The sequence below is a fragment of the Rattus norvegicus genome, chromosome 14, assembly GCF_036323735.1.
Source record: "Rattus norvegicus strain BN/NHsdMcwi chromosome 14, GRCr8, whole genome shotgun sequence".
Taxonomy (NCBI): domain Eukaryota; kingdom Metazoa; phylum Chordata; class Mammalia; order Rodentia; family Muridae; genus Rattus; species Rattus norvegicus.
Window position 1 is genome coordinate 92075985 of NC_086032.1, and position 12118 is coordinate 92088102.

At 37.9% G+C, this 12118-nt stretch overlaps 1 pseudogene; it reads left to right on the forward strand.

The window, feature by feature from the left end:
* The first annotated feature begins 1528 nt into the window (after window positions 1–1528).
* On the forward strand, window positions 1529–11708 carry Srbd1-ps1 (S1 RNA binding domain 1, pseudogene 1; annotated as a pseudogene).
* The last annotated feature ends 410 nt before the right edge of the window (window positions 11709–12118 follow it).

Here is a 12118-nt window from a genome sequence, read left to right on the forward strand (position 1 = left end):
TATTGTGATAACCACATACTTTCATAATTGGAGTTTTGGCATATACAGGGCAAAATTTAGACCTAGTACTATAAATGGGATCAAAGTTATAGGCTCGATGGAGGCTAAACTAGTAATGCTGTATAGCTATTTATGTGTTTAAAAATCCACAAGGATTCCTTGTGGATATTGCTTTTTTATGTTTAAAGATCAGAAGTTCTAATTAGATTTTTTTCTATTGATCCTACTCTTCTGAGATTATGCATTACATAAAAATAAGTGGAGCATGAATGGACTCCTGTATTCTTTGATTTGGGTTATGTGAACATTGGCCAATATTCACTATTCTACAATTTCTTCTTCTGTAAAATAAGGAAAAGGATATCTACATTATAAGCCAAAGTGGAACTTGTGACTATATATTTTAGTCTCTCTTGCAACTAATTCTCTGTATGTGAATTTTTATTGTACAAATGATTTGTTATTAACTATTGAAAAGTTCTATATTTATCATCCCAGTGTTTCATAGCAGTAAAATTCATCTTTCTTATACTTAAATAATAAAAAGTTCCTAAACATCAGTCTATTAAACATAGTCTTTTTTTTAATCCACAAGAGAACTATTGGGAGTTGACAAGAGCTTGAGGCGTGAGATCTTCTAAAATATAAAATCACCTGGAAACACTTTGCATATGACTTGTATCTATTCTTTGTGGGCCATGCAGTTTATATGGAGACAGACTAAGAAAGGAAAATATTGGTATGTCTTATGTAAGGAATTACTACCCTATCTAGAAGAGACTTTGGCTGAAATTACCAGAAAGTTTTGCTTCACAGTTAAGGAATTACGAACAGACAAGAAAAACTGCATTTATTTCATTGGTGACAATCAAAATGCCACTTCACTTTAATTTTGAGTTTAAATACAAAATTAAATATATATAAATATATTAAATAAAAATATTTAAATATTTTAAATATATTAAATATATTAAAATGTCCCTATTTAAAATGAAGGGAGATACCTCCTCCAAACTTAAGGTTACATTTTCACTGTGTCTCTGTAATGACAAATTTATTATCGGTACCAGTTGAAAAGTTCATACAACTTTTCCTTCTGTATGTTATTGATATGTTAGATTTGAGGTTTGATTGTTTTAAATAAAAAAATACCACTTGAAAACATATGACATGGGAATGATGCTTAATTCTTTTTGCATGCTATCAGTTTCAGTCTGGCATTTTTTGTTGCAGGTTATTATACTAAAACTAATAATCACATATCAGTTTCTATCTCTTTCTCTTTTTCACCCCTCATTTCCTGCCCTCCTACCTTGGGCTTTAGTACCTGAGAAATATTAGCCTCGAAAAAATATACTAAGAATTTTTATTTCTCATTTTAATTTTTAAAAGATAACAAAATGGTTATCATGTCTAGTTCTTTATAGATAGGTAAAGATTTATTTAAGTTTGATTCATGTGCATGTGTGTCTGTGAACATGTTTTATGTGTGGATGTCTATGGAGGCAAGGATTTAGTTTCAGGTGCCATGAAGCTGAGTTTAGAGGCAGCTCTGAGCTACATGCCATGTATCCTGGCAAATAAAGTCGGGTTCTCTGGAAGATTAGTAAGTGATTTTAATCTCTAAACCACTGTCTATTCCCTCCAGGACCCACTCAATCTTTAGTTAGACTATATGGTCTAAAATAATTTTTTGGGTATATATTACATGAGTCATTAACTCATATTATGTTGATAGTTATAGAAATAAATATCTTGTCTATTATATCTTGTATCTTGTGTTTTGTATGGATTCGTGTTTAATGGATTTGGTCCAATGACTAAGTGTTAAAACTATGACCACCTTACACTTCATAGTGTCCCCTTTCCATTGTTACAATGTGAGATTCAATAATATACTCCATTTCTCTTATAATACAATTGACTTGTATATTTTTTCTTTTTTCCTTTTTATCCTTTATTTTATTTATAGTTCAAAGGTTATCCCCTTCCCAGTTTCCCCTCTGCAAACCTCCTATCCCATACCCCCTGCATCTATGAGGGTGTTTTCCACCTAGCCAACCACTCCCGCCTCACTGTGCTAACATTCCCCTATGGTGGGTCATCAAACCTCCACATGGTCAAGGGCCACCCCTCCCATTGATGCCAGATAAGGCAATCCTCTGCTACATATAGAGCTGGAGCCATGGTCCCCCACATTTTTTGCCTGTTGCAGTAGCATCTGTCAGTAGGATTTGCTTAAAGATGCAAAAACAGGAAGACTTGTGTATGTTTTAATCTGTTAATCTTTTTTTAACTGATTTTACCCAGTAGTGTGTGTGTGTGTGTGTGTGTGTGTGTGTGTGTGTGTGTGTGTGTGTGAGTTGTTTGTGTAGATGGCAGAGGTTGATATTGAACATCATCCTCAATTTTTCTCTAACTTGCACTTTTGTGTTTCTCAATGAATCTGGAGCTTGCTGATTTTTATTAAATTTGCTGCTCAGTGACTCCCAGCTGTCTCCTTCTTTGCCTTCCCACTGCTGCCACATTCAGCTTTAGCCGTGGATGCTGTGCTTCTGAACTCAAGTCCTCACCCTCAATTGTTAAACATTTTACTAACTAAGCAGTTCCTCCTGCTTTTAATAGGTAGTTTTAAAATTACATTTAAAATTATAATTACATCTCTCCCTTCCCTATCCACTCTCTAAATCTTTGCACAGATCTTCTCCTCGCTCTTTTTCTAATTTTTTCATTTATTGTTTTGAAAAGCATATAAATATATGGTACCAATTATAACTCGTTCAGATTATGTAATAGCACTTGTATGTATGTGTTCAGGGCTTACCGTTTTGTATTGAAAACCCAGTTGGTGTGCTCTTCCCAGGGGTGAGAATTTCTTAGGAAATGCTACTCTAAGCTTCTTAGTTCTTAATGCTTCTACTCTAAGCATTTCTTAGTTGCTCTTAGTATTTTGTATAGGGTTGAGAACTTGTTTGTTCCAGTCCACTATGGTACATCATTACTGTCATCCTTCTTCAGTTCATGTGTAGGCAGTAATGTTGTTAAGACTTTATCAGCATAACTTCTAATATTAATAGGAGACAGTCTCATGGCAATCTCTGGCTGATTCTCTGGCTGATAAATCTTTCTACCTCTTTTTTGTAATGTTCCTTGAGACTTAGGTTTGGTATTATTTTGTAGATGTATCCATTGGGAATGGGCTCCAACATTCTGCATTAAACATTAGTGTGCTTTTCTGTAGTAGTCTTGGGTGTTGCAAAGGGAAGTTTCCTTGATGAATGGTGAGGACTTCGTTCATCTGTTTATATAAGAACAAATATTGAGAAGCAATTAAGAAAGAAATAAAAAAATTCTTAAAATGAGAAAGAAAACAAAATATAACAAAACCTTTGGGGCACACTGAAAGCAAATTCTATACGGGAAATTTATAGCTCTAAGTGCATACATTACAAAAGCTGGAAAGAAAATCACACAAATAAATGATTTAAATGATGCAAGTCAAGAGGTTGAAGAAAGAAATCAAATCTCAAACTAGTCTGCAGCAAGGAATAATTAAAATTCAACCAAAAGTCAATGAAATAGGAGAAGAAAAATCGATACAAAGGGTCAACAATCTAAGAGCTGCTTGTTTGAGAAGATATACAAGACTGACAGATCTTAGCCCATCTAACCAAGTGAAAGAAAATGAAGACCCAATTTACTAGAAACACTTTTTAAACTCATTTTCTTTATTGCTATTATATTTAGTCTCTCCCCTTATTAGTTTCTGTGCTATACTTACTTTGCATTTTAATAGAAAGAATGTAAAATTTCTTCTATTTCATATGTTTTGATTGGTCTTGACCCATGTAATATAGTACTGACTAATAGACAATTGAACAGCATGAAAATATATAAAGACCTGAGCAAATAACCAGGGTAGACCTTAGAAAGGTAATTTCAACTTCAGAATTAATCATATCTATGAAACAAAGAAAATAGTGTATGGTGAAAGGCTGACAGAGAAAATTATCAACAAAATCTCAGAAAACATGAATGACACTTGCCATGCTGATTTTTATCTAATGGCTTCTCCATATATGAGGGCTAAATACAATGTATGTGAAATATATAGAAAACAGAATGCGATACTCAGCACGTTTCCAGGTTTCTGAGATAACAGGATGCTCTGTACTCTTGGAATGCTATGGGGTGTTTGTTGAAAGATTGTCAGTAATCACTACAAGTAGGCAGTCTTCAGAGGATGTAGGGGTTCAATCAGGAACAGTACCTGGAAGAATGAGAGCAAAGAGCAGCCTGTGATGAGGATAACAGGAACAATGGAGCTCTTTCTCTAGTAGACCTTGAATTCTGCAGTCATAGAACCTTGGTACAGCATGTCTCTGAAGTCTGGATGCAGTAGCAGGGACAAATTCTCTTCTGCAGCCAATGTGTTGAATCATACAGGCTGAAACAGAAAAGACTTCCTCTGCCTGAAGACATTGATGGAGTCTTGGACTACAGCTAACTGCCAACTGAGGAGAGTCATCTCACATATTGGAGACTTCTAACAAAACTATCTCCAGGGATTCTTGAAGGATGGATTCCTTCTCTTCTACCTATTTCAAGTTCGGTTGTGTTTCTATGGTCTAAAGTCCTAAGACAATTGTATTTATGGGATACCAGTTGGGTCCTGAGTGGATAAATGTGGATATGCAAATAAGAAGAATTGCAACCAATCAGGGAAGAGCTACAAAATCTATTGAGGAAGAAGGGAAGATCCCTTATTCTCCCCTAAAGTTGCTAAAAGGACACAATTGTTCTTTGCCAGTACATAGTTTGCCATTTCCCCACTTCTGGGCTCTAGTTATCAATTTAGGAGTTCCTTCTCTCTCTCTCTCTCTCTCTCTCTCTCTCTCTCTCTCTCTCTCTCTCTCTCTCTGTGTGTGTGTGTGTGTGTGTGTGTGTGTGTGTGTGTGTGAAGGATGTTTCTTTTAGTTCATTTATGCTTGATGCTTTAACAGCTAGCAGCAGTAGTATTTTTTCCTTTGGGGCATTAGCCTGATAGTTGTCAGAAATTTTCATATTAGGGCCACAACCTATCCCTCACAATACAAAACTAGAGGGATATATCCATACAAAGACCATATGCATTGTTCTGATTGATAAAAACCAACCATATCTGGACAGGGCTCAGTGGTAAAGAGTACTTGATAATCTTGCAGAGGCTCCTTAATTTGTTTGTAGCACCTGCATGGTGCCTATCAACAATCTGCATCTGCAGATCCAGAGGATTAGATGCTCTTTTCTGACCTTTGTGGGCAGCAGGCATACACATAGTGCACAGAAATATATATTTCAGTCTGAAAAATGATGGGCAATAACAGAGACACCAACAATCTTTACCATCTGAAATCACACAAAACTCTTTCTTTTTGCATCATAAATGTGGATGCTATGCTCAGCGGATGTGCTTTCTTCTGTTTAGGCCCTGGAACTCCATGATATTTCCATTCTTGAGTATCATCATTCCCAGGTTTCCACTTACTTGAGCCTCACTGAGGAGAAGCAACAGAATATAGTGTGTCCAGTGCTGGACTTCACTGTAGATTGGCTTGACTCATCTCTCATTGAAAGAGCTTTTGAATATGACTATACTTTATTCCAGAGGATATAGGAAAGGGTTCAATTAATTTTATAGGTTCAAAATGTACTGGTATTTGCATACTAACATTCAAAGTGAGTTAGAAAGATAAAATGAGTGGGGAAAGAGGAAAGGTTTGTGTGGAAGATCATTTGAATGAAAGAGCTTTAAGAACTAGACAGCAATCCAAACAAGTTCTGTAAAGAAGCAGGGGTCAGCAGAATTTGGGCCAATCTGGCGCATAGAGATTGACCTCTTTAAATATGGATTTCTATTGTCATAATATTCCTACCCATACTCCCTAGAAGATAGCAACTGATCAAATCTCCAAAGAAGCCAGAAGTAAAATAGCCCATCTAAGTTAGGATACTTTGTCCAGGACCAATCAGGGAGGAGAGGAAGTCAAAGGGAAGCTGGTCTCCTTTCCCCGTCTTCCCCTTGACTTCAGGATGGAGTCACAGGGACATCAGGAGGGAGTCTCAATCTGGAATCCTCTCATATCCTTGATAGGAGCATTTGTCTGTTCTAATAGTTTGTCTGTTCTGTTCTTTATTATCCGTGGCCAGTGCTTCCCAATTCCATTTTAGCTGTCTGTAACTTACTGTCACTCTCAGCTATCCTCAGGAGCTGTAACAGGTTTTACTTTGTGACTGGACCTTCAAGATCTCTACTTTCCCACTTCAGTGGCTTCCATTTGGTTTTTCCTATATCAGCTCTGTCGCTAACTTTCTGTCAGTTACCCTTTTGGACCCTGCTTCAGATGTATAGCTGTCTGTCAGTGGTCCTGTACTCCCACTACATCTGTCACTTCACTCTTTTGCTTGAGTGGCTCTTCTTTACAAGATATAGCTTTTTTGTCCATCTCATGGACAAGACTGGACTGTACCCAGGGACTCCTATAACAGAAATACCAAGTTTAATGCCAAGCTTTCACTGTCATGATCTCTAAAGAACTATTAATAGAGAGAGTGGAGCTGTCAGTTAAAATCCTGCTTTAGGATATGTGAGATGAAAGATAGAATGTTTTACAGTTAATTTATACCTCCAATGAAGAGATGTTACCCTACAATGTGTTTCCTTAATCTGTGAAAGCCTTTCCAGTGGAAGGACATTTGCTTTGTCCTAGTGTTCCACAGATTCTACATCATGGTACCTATTCCATATTGAAGCACTGTTGTAGCTAGCTCTATTGATAACTTTTTACCATAGGTAGACAGATCTCTAGTTTTGACTCCAAAGTGAATGTCTCCTTTATAGAAATGCATGACTCTTTTCTATATGTAGAAGCTTCCCTCTCAATCATGTGACACTTAGGAAGTACACTGTCTTGTCTTCTCATTCCTAATGGCCTTTTGTTTCTGAGTTTTGCAAGAAGAAAACAAAGATGGCTTGTGGCATGTACTCCTTACAGACATAACTCTAGGGACAATGACTTTGAATAATTAGTAATTGTGTAGATCAGCTCTAGCTATCGCTTTACACAAAACTGCTTGCCTAATTTCACTTAGTTCTATGAACTGATATAGACAAGAAACAGCTGAAACCAACAAAATATGGTAACTTATTCCTACTATATTTCTACCCATTATTTTAATTACATTGACATTCCTTGAATGTTTGTTTTTCCTATATTGATGTTAGGTCAATAAGCAATCTTCTCAAATAGGTATGTAGAAAATCTCTCAAACATTGATGAATGAAATAATATTTCTACATGTAAAATTTTCTGTTCCTTTTAAAATTGGTGCTAAGTATTTCTGTGATCACAACAAGAATAGTCAAAAGACACTGCAACAAAAAAGGAGTTGAATATTTGATTGTGTATATGCATCTTTATTTTAGTCCTACAAGATAATTTGCCACATTAGATGCAGGTTGGAGTGGTCTGACAGCCAAGGTTAAGGACAAATGGTTGCTTTAAAGATTCTCACTCACCAGAGACAGTAGATGTGATAATTAGCAGATAAACATTCAGAACAATTGCTGTCAGCTGGGAGGGGGAGTTTGTGTTCCCATTCTTATAGAAAGATTTTCTCCTTGCCACTACACAAACCATTTGTGTGCAGACACAGCAGACACCATAAATAGCAGAATCAGAAGCTTTCAGTGGCTGAGGTGCTGAGGCAAATCCTGCTTCAAATGCAATCTCAGATGATTTCACATTTAAAAGCATCATTCACTTCAGAGACACTTTGATCAAAGTTTAAGAAGACGCAACCTTCATTTCCATTTAACGTGAAAGTGATTCTCACCCTCTGTTCACACAACAGTCTTCCAAGTGAGTGTGTTTGCCATGAACAAAGACTGGGCTCATTGTCTAATTCACTGATGTATAGAGCATTGTACATTTTAAAATCAATATTCTCTAAAGTTCAAATTCTTCACTTACTGATGCGTGCAAGTGCTTTAACACAAAAATAACTTCAATTGCCTTATCATCATCATGATTCCAGTGATAAACCGAGAGCCTCTCATTTAAAACCATCTGCAGTTCTGGGTAAATATCACTGTCATATGGCCTGCAGCACTTCCAGATTATTTGTGTGAATCCATTCAGTGGCTTTTTATTGTTCTTCATTCCCCCCAAAATGCATGAAAGAACAAACTTGCCTCTAATTAACTCCAGCACCAGATTTTGTGAATGTCAAAGGCACAAAAAAGAAGCTACAAGTTCACTACTTATTATTTGGGTAAGAGTACATCTGCAAGTCACCAAATAAAAGTTAACTCAGGAATTAATGAGTTGAGTTCATGAAGTCTTCTAATTTGAGCCTAACTTAAGACATAGCTGTAAAAGAATAGTTTACATTTATAATGTTTCCGTAGCATTTTCTCTTAGGTTGATCCGATTATTAGTGTTTTTCAGAATTATAAATAAGGAAAAGTGATTACTTGTTTTAGATTTACAGACTACAAAGACACCATGAAACCATCAGACTCCTTACCTCTCTGGAGACCCAATATAGTTGAGCATAATAGAAACAGCTTCTAATATGGGGGTAAACTCTCCAGGCTTGGAAACTTCAAAGTGTCCTGCTCCGGTGGAATTGAGATACAGTGCTTGAACTCAAGGGGCCTCATTTTATGAACAAGGCAAATGAGTTATCCGATGTTCAGAGTTATAAATTGTTTTTCAGGACAGAAGTCTGTAAAAATAAGAGTGAATATTACTTTGCTTGAATTGGAATAAAACAACAAACATTTTAATGTTACTAGGATATATCTTTTTAGCTAAATTAGATCCTGATATGTTAGTGAGCAGGGAAGAGTGAAAGTGAGAAAGAGGAGGTATTTTTTTTATCTTTATTAACTTGAGTATTTCTTATTTACATTTCAATTGTTATTCCCCTTTCCAGTTTCTGGGCCAACATCCCCCTAACCCTTCCCCCTCCCCTTCTAAATGGACTTCCCCTCCCCATCCTCCCCCCATTCCTGCCCTCCCCCCAACCTGCCACATGTGGGGCAGGCTCTGAATGGTTGTTCTTCTGCCTCTGTTCTAAACTTTGCCTCCCTATTCCCTCCCAAGGGTATTCTTGTTCCCCTTTTAAAGGAGTGAAGCATTCTCATTTTGGTCATCCTTCTTGAGTTTCATGTGTTCTGTGCATCTAGGATAATTCCAGCATTTGGGCTAATAGCCACTTATCAATGAGTGCATACCATGTGTTTTTCTCACTTAGGTTACCTCACTTAGGATGATATTTTCCAGTTCCATCCATTTGCCTATGAACTTCATAAAGGCATTGTTTTTGATAGCTGAGTAATATTCCATTGTGTAGATGTACCACATTTTCTGTATCCATTCCTCTGTTGAAGGGCATCTGGGTTCTTTCCAGCTTCTGGTTATAATAAATAAGGCTGCTCTGAACGTAGTGGAGCATGTGACTTTGTTATATGTTGGGGCATCTTTTGGGTATATGCCCAAGAGAGGTATAGCTGGGTCCTATGAGCTACAGGACATTGCAAAGAAAGTTCATAGTAGAATCAAGAAAATTAAGGAGGAGAAGATGTCTAAGTGCGTGCTACAAGCCTTGTTCAACTGTAAAACATTTGAAGAACTAGAACATGTGTCTAATCCTTGTAAAACGAAAAGTAAGGGCACCAAAGCCCAGACAGCTAAACAGTTGGGGCTAGAAGGAGCAGTGTGGATACTGCTGGAGAACCCAGGGCAGCTCAACCTGCTGTCTCACATCAGGCCTGATATTAAAGACTTTTCTGAGTTCAAGGATATATAAACAGGAATACAGCATATTTTAGCAAACATGATTGCAAAAGACAAGATACACTTGATTTTATTCAGGACTTGTATAAAGATAGACACATTTGTATCCAGTCATCTCTTGCAAAAATATCCTCAAAAAAAAAAAAAAAGGAAATAAGAAGGAAGTTGATAAGTTTCAATTTCATCAGAATTTTTCCTGCAACAGAAGAAGCATTCACCATCACTAGATTCTGGTCGTTAACCAGGGAAATTACTGACAGTTAAGGTCAACATTTCTGATGGTGTGAAGAATTAATTCTGTTGGTGGTGTATACAAAACAGGTGGAGGCCACGTGGCTTCACACAGCCGGAGTTAATAAAGATTTTACATAATTCACTGGCTGATTCCTTTAAACATCTCATTGTTCCTCTCCTCTGTGGAGAGCTCAGATCCAAACTGACATTGTATGCAGAGAAGCAATCAGCAATGATATTTGGACAGAATCTCTATCAGCTCCTTTTAACAAGTCCTGTACCAGGCCGCACCCTGACGGAAGTGACTCCGGGCTACAAACATGGATGCAAACTAGCCATCCTTTCTCCTACGAGTCAAATACTTCATACTGATGTGGTTTATTTGCCCAGTGGACCCGGCTTCTGAGAAGCAGAGAAAATCAAGAGGCTTTTGCTGCATTCAACTGCTACCCAGTGGTGATCAGGAATAGAACTGCCTGCCAGGAAACTGAAGCTTACTTTGCTGACCTGATAAACAAAAATTACTTTGCACCACTGGATGTTGTTTGCTGTACTGTCAGTGAAGCAGAGGCATCTAGCTACAGTGTCAGGCCCAGAGCTAACAAGGAGATGCAAGGGCTAGACCCTAACTTGAGAAGTGCAGTTTCCATAGCAAGGGGTGTTCAAGATCCATTAGCTGAGCTAGTGAAATTTGACCCAAAGCACATTGGAGTTGGAATGTGGTATCCCAGACATTACTCAAGGCAACACTGGACAGTGTTGTAGAAGAATGTGTCAGTTTTATGGGAGTGGATATTAACATCTCTTCTGAGGTTTTGTTAAGGTATATTGCAGGACTCAATGTCAATAGAACCAAAAATATTATTGAGTGGGGAGAGAAAAATGGGCCTTTCATCAACTGAGAACAGTTGAAGAAGGTAAAAGGGTTTGTTCCAAAATCCTTCCAGCAGTGTACTGGCTTTGTCAGAGTCAACCAGGATTACATCTGGACATTCTGCTGTAGTCAGCAAACAGATTCTTCAGGCCAGAGCCAGGAAGCTGCCACAGTCACGAATGAGAAGCTGGGCAAAAAGAACAAAGCAGATGTCACCCTCACACCAAACCTAATGGATGAGACTTGCAACCAGGAATCCTATGACATAGCAGTAAGTATTTTGCCGTTCATTGGGGGGACACTGTGTGAGATTGGAATGCCTGAAATGCAACAGAAAATAAATTTATCTCTTGAAAGGAAGGCATAGAGCAAACTGCTGAAAGGTTTCAGACAACTGCACATACCCTGCACTTCCTCATAGATGGTCTGAGTCAGCCCAAGACATTTGACATCCAAACAGATTTTGATAAGCCTGACTTCAAGAGAAGCATAGTGTGTCTGGAAGATTTGCAGGTTAGGACAGTTCTTATAGGCAAAGTAGAGAGTAGCACTCTGTTTGGGGCTTTTGTAGATATAGACTGGGAAAGGTAGAGCTGGTTCCTATGATTCCTACACGACTCATAACAGAAGCAGAGCTGTCCAAAACAAAAGAAGAGAAGGAGCCTGGGCCTGGGTCTGGAGAAAAAGTGGTCATGAAAGTCCTCAGCATTGACATTCCCCGATCTAGGATTTCACTTAACCTCCTCTGGGTGTTGTGAGTGTCCCCACTGAAGGCCAAATATTAATGTGTTCCCTCATTTTTACGGCCTGAGGAGGACAAGCCAGTGCGCATGGAATCTAGAAAGTGGATGAGAGGGGCTCCTGAGTAGATATGTTTATTACTCTCTCCTGACTTTCCACAAAAAGAGCCATTGACATTCTCACATGGCATCCTATGATGGCGTCCTATGATGGACATCCTCACATGGTGTCCTATGTCAGCAGTTTCCATCATTATAATTCATTGTTGACCACACTCTACAGCAGGTGGCTGCCTGTCCTCCTGCTACCATCTGCTGCAGCAGACCTGGTGGGTTGTCTTTCTTATTTGAAATGTGTGGTTTGGGTTGACACATTAAGACTAGCACTCTTTAATCCTAGCATTTTATTGAGGTGTATTAGCCCTTTT